The sequence below is a fragment of the Arachis ipaensis genome, chromosome B08 (genome assembly GCF_000816755.2).
Source record: "Arachis ipaensis cultivar K30076 chromosome B08, Araip1.1, whole genome shotgun sequence".
NCBI lineage: Eukaryota > Viridiplantae > Streptophyta > Magnoliopsida > Fabales > Fabaceae > Arachis > Arachis ipaensis.
In genome coordinates, this window is record NC_029792.2 from 113,625,815 (window position 1) to 113,634,271 (window position 8,457).

Here is an 8,457-nt window from a genome sequence, read left to right on the forward strand (position 1 = left end):
AAAAAAATTGACTTTCTAATTAAATTCTTTTAGAAAAGTAAAACTACACGTTATAAAATAGAAAAAAAAAATTAGGCACGACATGAAAAACAAATAGGGATTAGGAATTACTTCAAACAAAATATCATACAAGACCAAATGTTATTACAAATGTTGATAGAAGGATATGATACAAAATCTCTTTAAACATTAAGAATAACAATAAAATATTAGAAACAAAATAAAAATTAACCGTAAACGCTTGGAAAAAGACTAGATGTTATCTCAAAACTTAACATAATTAAAAAAAATTCTAGTAGAGAAAAAGTACGTATTCCGTACTCAAGGAGAATGAGAGAAGGAGAGAGCGGGGGTGAGCGGTTGAGGGTGAAATACGGTGAGGAAGATGGTCATGCGGCGAACGGTTGAGGGTGAAACACAGTGAGGAAGATGGCCATGCCATCGGGAAGAGATAAGGGGGAGAGCGTGGGTGGGTGTGTATTCGGTGTTAAGGAGGGTTCTTTTCGAGAGGGTTTAGAAAAGCCATCCAAGGTCTCTTTTAGAGATAAGGTCATTGGTGCAGAAAAGTCTAAAGCCTTTGCATTAGTAGGGTCTTTATCTGATGATGGTATCGCGATGGTGACAGGTAAGCAGGGTGATTCTCGTCCACCAAGTGTCAGTTCTACTAAGGAGGCAAAGAGCTGTCTAGCTGAACCTTATAAGGAAGCCATCGTGATCAAGGTGCTGGATAAGCATTATGGCTACACGGCTCTTATGCATAAGCTTCGGATAGTATGACGCATCAAAGGAGGGTTTGATTTGTTGGATGTGGGGTTTGGGTATTTTTTTGTTAAATTTGATATTGCTGCGGATCGTGAGAAAGTCATTCTTGGTGGCCTATGATTGATAGACGGTCACTATGTTGCAGTAAAGCCTTGGGACGTGGATTTTAGGCCATGCGAAAAATCCTTCGGATCAACGCTAGTATGGATTCGAGTCTCGGGACTTCCAATTTGGTGCTACCAGTGCGAATTACTCCTGCAATAGGAGTTCCGGTGAAAGTAGACTTGGTCACTAAGCTTGCAGAAAGAGAAAAATATGCTCGAGCTTGTGTTCAAATTAATCTTGGGTTGCCTGTAACCAAACATATTATAGTTGAGTGTATGACTCATGAAGTGGAGTACGAGAGGTTACAACTGATTTGTTCTACTTGTGCACGGTATGGGCATGATAAATCGTTGTGCATGGAGAAGGAGTCCTTGGAAGGAAATGGTGATTCTTTTGGTGATGGAAAATATAATGAAGCCTCGACACTAGTGCCATACAACAATCATGAGATTCAAAAAGAGGCTGTATCGAAAGCTCGCGATTTGGGTGAGAATTCTCGTAATTTGGGTGAGAAATTAGGAGTTGCTAAAGGAAAGGATGCGGTTACGGGATTATTGGCTCCTCATGTGCCTGATGGTCATGTTAATGAAGCATGCATGGATGATGGAGAGGGCTGGCAACAAGTGCTGCGTAAGAAAAAAAATCACAATGGGCCAGCCATCAGGTTTAAAGCACCAAGATGGAAAGCAGCACAAGTATGGTTTGAGAAGGGTTCCAAGGCCCAATTTGCATAGTGATTGAGGCAAATCAATTGGCATTAGGATGGGAAAGCGAGAAAAACATGAAATTGTGCCATTTCCATCGCGCAAAACTCCTGCACGTCGTGGAATTTCTCTATGGAAGCGTCTGCGGCCTTCCTCCCTGTAGAACTTGCCAATTGATAAAAATGGTGGTGCAACAGAGAAAACCTTAGTAGATGAAAGCATGGCAGGTGCAGCATTAGGGGTCCTAGGGTGGCAATTATTGAGGATCAGAGTGTGCCAGTACCGTAGGACAAACCACCTATTGAGGTTGGTGATTCTATTTAGAGTTTATGTTCTTATTTATTCTGTCCCTATTATTTATGGATAGTTTAAATGCGATTGTTTGGAATATTATGGGTGCTTCTAATAAGTTAGCTCGAGTGCATTGTAAGGAACTTGTTAGGAAATTTAGACCTGTTTTATTTATTGTGGTTGAAACTCATTCGCCTTTTCAGCATTTAAAATTGTTTTGGGAAAGATTGGGGTATCACTCTATTGGTATAGTAGAAGCAGAGAGGCATAAGGGGGTATTTGGTTTCTATCCTCTATGAAAGGTGTTTGTTGTAAGTTTATTGATGCTTTTGATCAAGGTGTTACTGTTGAGGTTCAATCTGATAATTTAATTTGGAGGTGTAGTGGTATTTATGGTAGTCCTCAATGTAATAAAACAGTTCTCCTTTGGGATTATCTTGTTGCACAATCCATGACTTTTCAAGGACCATGGATTGTTCTTGGTGATTTTAATGAAGTCATATTTTCTCATGAATCTAAGGGTTGTCAATTTTCTCATCAAAGAGCAGACATGTTTGCTACTTCATTAGGGGATAGTGGTTTGTTTGATCTGAAGACTATTGGGAGACGGTTTTCTTGGTACAGAAGGGTGAAAAATTATGTTGACATGGCAAAAAAAGCTTGACCGAGTCTGTATAAATAGTAGTTGGTTATCTATCTTTTCAGAGGCTTATGCAGAAGTTTTAAATAGGCTTCAGTCTGATCATTGCCCTATTCTGGTGCGTTGTAAAGGTCGTCATCAACCTAAAGGGAATCGACCTTTCCGATTTGTTGCTGCTTAGGCTACTCATCCCGGGTATAGGGATATTGTGAATCAGTCATGGTGGTCTGGTAATAGAGGGATTCATGGCAAGCTTTCGAAAGTACAGAAGAATTCACTAGAGTTTAACTCGAAGGTATTTGGTAACATTTTTGTTAAGAAATGTGAATTAGAGCAGCAGATTAATTATTTACAAAAGTGTTTGGAAGTGGTGGATAGCATTTATTTGCATCAGAAAGAGCAACCGTTGCTTGATGATTATAATAATACTCTAGTGCAAGAAGAGCTCCTATGGTTTCAAAAGTCCAGAGAGCAGTGGGTAAGGTTCGGGGATAGGAATACAAGATTCTTTCATATTCAAACTCTTGTGCAAAGGAAGCATAATAAGATTCATGGCCTTTTTCTCAAGGATGGAGTGTGGAAAACTAATACAGAGGTTCTGAGTCAAGAAGCAAAGTCTTTCTATAAAAATTTATTTTGTCATTTGGATGATGTTGATTTGGGTTGCCTTGGTGATGTGCCTCTTCCTTCTCTAAATGAGGAAGTTTGCAATAATCTTGTGACATCAGTTACTGTGGAGGAAGTCAGAACATTTGTTTTTTTACATGAACTCTTTTAAAGCTCTGGGTCCTTATGGGTTTCAAGCTTTCTTCTTCAAAGAATATTGGGAGATCATTGGTCTTGATGTTTGGAAGATGGTTAAGCAGGCATTCTCCGGTGTTACTCTTGATCCGAGAATGATGGAGACTTTACCGGTTCTTATTCCAAAGGTTGAATCACTGATATCTATGAAAGATTTCAGGCCGATTAGTCTCTGCAATGTATTTTACAAGATCATCACGAAGGTTTTTGTTAATAGGCTCTGTCCTCATCTTGCAGAGATTGTTAGCCCACTTCAAGGAGGATTTATTCCAGGACGAGGAACTCCTGACAACATCATTATTGCTCAAGAAGTCCTCCACTTTATGAAGAAGAGTAAATCAAAGAAAGGCACACTGGCCTTTAAGATTGATCTAGAGAAAGCTTATGATAGAGTTGACTGGAGGTTTTTGGCTCATACCCTTAAGAGCTTTGGTTTTCCTATTCCTACAATTAATTTGATTATGAATTGTGTCACTACTTCCTCCTTATCTATTCTTTGAAATGGGAATCGTCTGAATGGCCTTACTCCTAGCCGGGGTCTTAGACAAGGAGACCCTATGTCACCCTATCTTTTTGTGTTGCGTATGGAGCGATTGTCATATTTTATTAGTCATTAGGTTAATTTGGGCTTGTGGGAGCCGGTTGCTATTTCTAGAAGAGGACCAAGAATATCCCACTTAATGTTTGCGAATGACTTGCTTCTATTCTGTAAAGCTACAAAGAGACAAGTGCAAAATGTGATGTTGGCTTTAGAGACTTTTTGCAAAGCATCTGGGATGAAGATTAATGTGGAGAAGTCTAAAGCGTTTTGCTCCAAGAATGTCTCTGCAACAAGGAATGAGGTTTTCACTGGGGTATCCTCTATCAGATTTGTCCAAGACTTGGGCAAGTATCTTGGAGTTACCTTTAGCCATTTTAGGATGACCCGTTCAGCTTTCAATGGTGTCTTGAATAAGATTCGGAGTAGACTAGCAAGTTGGAAAGGGAGTTTACTCAATCGGGTTGGTAGACTCTACTTGGTTAATTCTGTTGCAGCTGATATTCCCATGTACCAGATGCAGGTCTCTATTTTTTCCAAAGGAATCATTAGTAAATTGGAGTCTAGGAAAATGACAAGTTGATGGAAGAGGATTGAATCTTATTAGTTGGAAGGTATTGGTTACTCCAAAAAAATATGGAGGTTTAGGGATTAGAGATCCTTATTGTGTGAATATTGCTCTTCTTGGGAAGCTAGTTTGGACTTTTTTCCAGCAGCCAAACAAGTTATAGGTCCAATTATTGGACGGCAAATACCGATCATCTCTATATGACTATTTTAGTTGTCCTAAGAACAAGGACTCTCCCATTTGGAGGAGTCTTTGCAAGACTTGGGAAGTGTTGAAAGATGGGTTTGCTTGGTGTATTGGGGATTTGAACAAGAATTTTTGGTTTTCTAGTTGGAGGAGAGAAGGACAGTTATCTAATGAGATGGATTATGTTCACATTTCTGATTCGAATCTTCAGATACAGAATATTTGGTCAGTTAGTAGGTGGCATTTAGATACTCTTTATTCTCCTTTATCTCAAAATCTGAAAAGTAATATTCTCTCTTACAATCCAGATATGCAAGCAGGTCTGGAAGTGGGTTAGTATTAGTTTGTGTCTGCTGCCAAAGTCTATGACTCACGCAATGGTTGTTGTGTAAGCACCTGTTTGGTTGGGAGGAGCGGGAGAATTGGCTTTGGCTTTGGCACCAGCTTGTTCCGGAAAAGCACAAGTTTTTGGCTTGGTTGTGTCTTAAGAAGGCTCTTCTTACTGCAAGTTTTCGCTTCAGAAGAGGGATGTCATCATCGGATAGGTGCCCAAGATGTCTTTCTAGCCAGGAATCGGTTTTACATTGTATTCGAGATTGTCCAAAAGCTCAGCTTGTTTGGCATAGGTTGGATATTTCTTGTCATCCTTTGGATTTGAAGAACTAGTTCTTGTATCATAGTAGAGAGCATCCGTTCATGTTCTTTTTGGGACTTTGGTGGATATGGCGAGTAAGAAATAATGACATCTTTAATCCTCATGAAACTTTGCCTCCAAAAAAAGTGACTTGTCTGGCATTAACTTCAGAAAAGGAGTTTAGGAATATTTTTGAATTACAATGTATGTCCCTTCTCTCTACTCTGAATGGTTTTTGGAATCCCCATCCATTGGTACTTTCAGATTAATTGTGATGCTAGTTATCTTGGTTCGGGTGATAGTATTAGTTTTGCTTGTGTTATTAGAAATTGTAATGGGAGTTGGCAAAGGGGGTGTTTGGGAATGATTGAAAGTAATAGTATTCTTCAAGGGGAATCGTTTGCTATTTGGAGAGGATATCTCTTAGCCTGAGATGTGGGTAAACGAAATGTTATTTGTGAGACGGATTGTGTGGAAGCGTTTAATCTTGTTACTAATCACCAAGATGATTTTGGGTTTATTGGTCCATTGGTGCTCAAAATAAGAGATATCATGCATTGAAATTCGCGTGTTGACTTTCGTTTGATTATGAGAGATGCAAACACGGTGACAGACACTATGGCAAAGATGGCGATGAAGTTATAACTTTCTCATGTGTAGCTTCCTTCATCTTGGGAGGAGTTTAAGAGTAATTTTAAATGGGAATGTCCCTCTATTTAAGAAGTTCCTTTGTTTTGTTTATTTTGTTTTTTTTTTGTTTAGTTCACAAAAAAAAATTTTAATAGAATAACACATAACAATACATTTTTTACCACGGAGAAATAGATAAATAATGCCTAGAAATTATTGTGATTTTTAAATTATACAAAGGGTAGTAATTTGAAATAAATCAATTTATACAAGACTAACAAATAAATTGGTTTCAAAAATAATTAATTTGAAGTTTCTAATAATCCTAAAAGCAAGAAATACAAACATACTTGAAATTTGTTACTACCATATAAATTCAAATTTATGTTATTTATCGGGTAAAATATTCATCTCTTAGCTTTAAATACGTTTTGAAATTTTTATAAGGTGGGTTCTTTGATGGTTAATGCTGTAATGGCTAGAAAAATAGTATGGTGAGCAGATTTTGTAATTTATAGTTATTAATTAGTTATTATTAATATTTTTAATAGTATGAGATTATATCTAATAATGTGAGATTATTCACTTTTATTTTACTGGTTAAGTACTGACCAAATTTTAATAAAAATTTTGATCCCCTAAATTTTTCCAATTACATTGGTCACCAAAAAAATCACTTTTTTTATAAACCTATTATCATTATATTAATAACCGATAGCACTTTTCTATAATAAAAAGATGCATGTAATGTACTATTAAATTTATTTCTTTTGTTCTTTTACTGATTTAATAATATCTATTATGAAATTAGTTAAAATATAATTATAATTTTAAAATTCATATTAAATAAATTATCTTTGTTGTTAATTAGAGCCCACCTGCAAGATTCCTTTTACAAGTAATATTGGAGATATTTCTGAAAAATTATCCACAGCAAGAAGTGATGAAGAAAGTCCTGCTGGTATCTGTTCAAAATAAACAAAATCAATGATGATGATGACAAATTTTTATTTAGGGTGTGTTTGATTGGTAGGTAAAAATAAAGATAAAAATAAAATCAATTTATATAAATATTATACAACACTATCTTAACCAGACACACCATAAGTATTAATGATACAGAGAAGAATAAAATACTGATTTAGTTCTTAAGTTTTGAGTTAAATCTGAATTTCATTTCTAATATTTAAAACGCTTTATTTTTATTCCCAAATATTTTATTTTTTTCTATTTTAATCTTTGATCAAAATTAACATTTTTTTACTAAAAAAAAACTATTTTTTTCATTATAATTTTTTTTCAAATAGTGACAAAAACGTAATTGCATTAATCATAGTGACGGTTGTAATAATTTAAAAGTAAAATGATAAAATAATAAGAAAGAAAAAGAAGATAACAATAGAGAAAAAAAATTATAATTTTGATCAAATGACTAAAATATGATGAAATAAAATATTTAGGATAAATAAAACGTGTTAAATATTAGGAACAAAATTAAAGGCTAAAAGAATATAAATTAAGAATGAGACTAACCATCAAGCTAAAAAATGCATAAAGTCTGCTAAACTTGAGAAAAACAAGCATTGCACTTTTAATAGACTCTAGAGAGTCATTTTGTGATTTTTCTTGAGCTTGTGGTTCAGATTCATGTGATTGTGCAGAAGATGTTGCATTTATTAAGTATGTTTTGTCAATTTTATGATGAGTTGTAGATCCTCCTTCAATGCCCTTATAATGGAGCTTTGAAATGTTGTGCTGCAAAGATGCCTTGATACTCTGCTCTTTTGTGACATTCCTGTTACTCTGCCATAAAGCTCTTGTTTCATAGGAACCTGGCAAGTCAAATTAATTTTTGTATTAGCACTGGCCTTAAGAATTGAGACACTAATTAACTATTCATCTACTGAGAGAATTAATAATAGGTAGTTGTTTCAACTATAGTGCACTAGTGAGATATCAAAAATATTATTTATACACTAAAATCAGTCACTAATGTATTTGTATATAAATATATGTATGGTTTAATTTATTTTTAATATGTATTTATATTCTAATATGTATTTTATACTGATGGCTAATTTTAATATACACGTAAGATTACTCAGTGAGATATATATGACATCTTGTGCAACTTCATTCTATACTAATCAACTATTGTAATAATGATATTATCATTTTAACTTTCTATGACAAAACAATTGTTAAAAGGTTAAAATTGTAAGCATATTTTTATCCCACATCATATTGCAAGCAGTGACCTACTTACATTAATAGCCGGATTTTGTTTTAATAAAAAATAAAATTCCATGTTTACACTTAGGTTTGGATAAGAAGTGGGGGTGTTGGTGGTGCAGTTGGGTAGCAGTGCTGAGGGTGCATGATGCAACGAAATGACACTCATGAAGGAGACGCAGAGAGAATGATGACTAACATGATAATGATATGTATATGCTAAGGGTAAAATTGGAAAAACGAGTTAATTAAACAAAAAATTAAGAATAGAGATAGAGTTAAATTTTATCAAAAATATTTAAGATAAAATTAAATAAATTAAGTATTATTTTTTAAAAAATACTAAAAATAAAAAGTAAATTTTAT

The 8,457-nt window shown here is 34.9% G+C and overlaps 2 long non-coding RNA genes across 2 annotated transcripts in view; both read right to left on the minus strand.

Moving 5' to 3' along the window:
- Nucleotides 1–1,056, minus strand: part of LOC110266032 — a 10,305-nt gene extending 9,249 nt beyond the window's left edge. Inside the window, exon 1 of the long non-coding RNA XR_002352884.1 lies at nucleotides 1,047–1,056. This is a non-coding gene — a long non-coding RNA (uncharacterized LOC110266032). The remainder of the gene's footprint in view (nucleotides 1–1,046) is intronic.
- The window catches only part of LOC110266031, a 21,175-nt gene extending 14,350 nt beyond the window's left edge, over nucleotides 1–6,825 (minus strand). The window contains exon 1 of the long non-coding RNA XR_002352883.1: nucleotides 6,738–6,825. This is a non-coding gene — a long non-coding RNA (uncharacterized LOC110266031). The remainder of the gene's footprint in view (nucleotides 1–6,737) is intronic.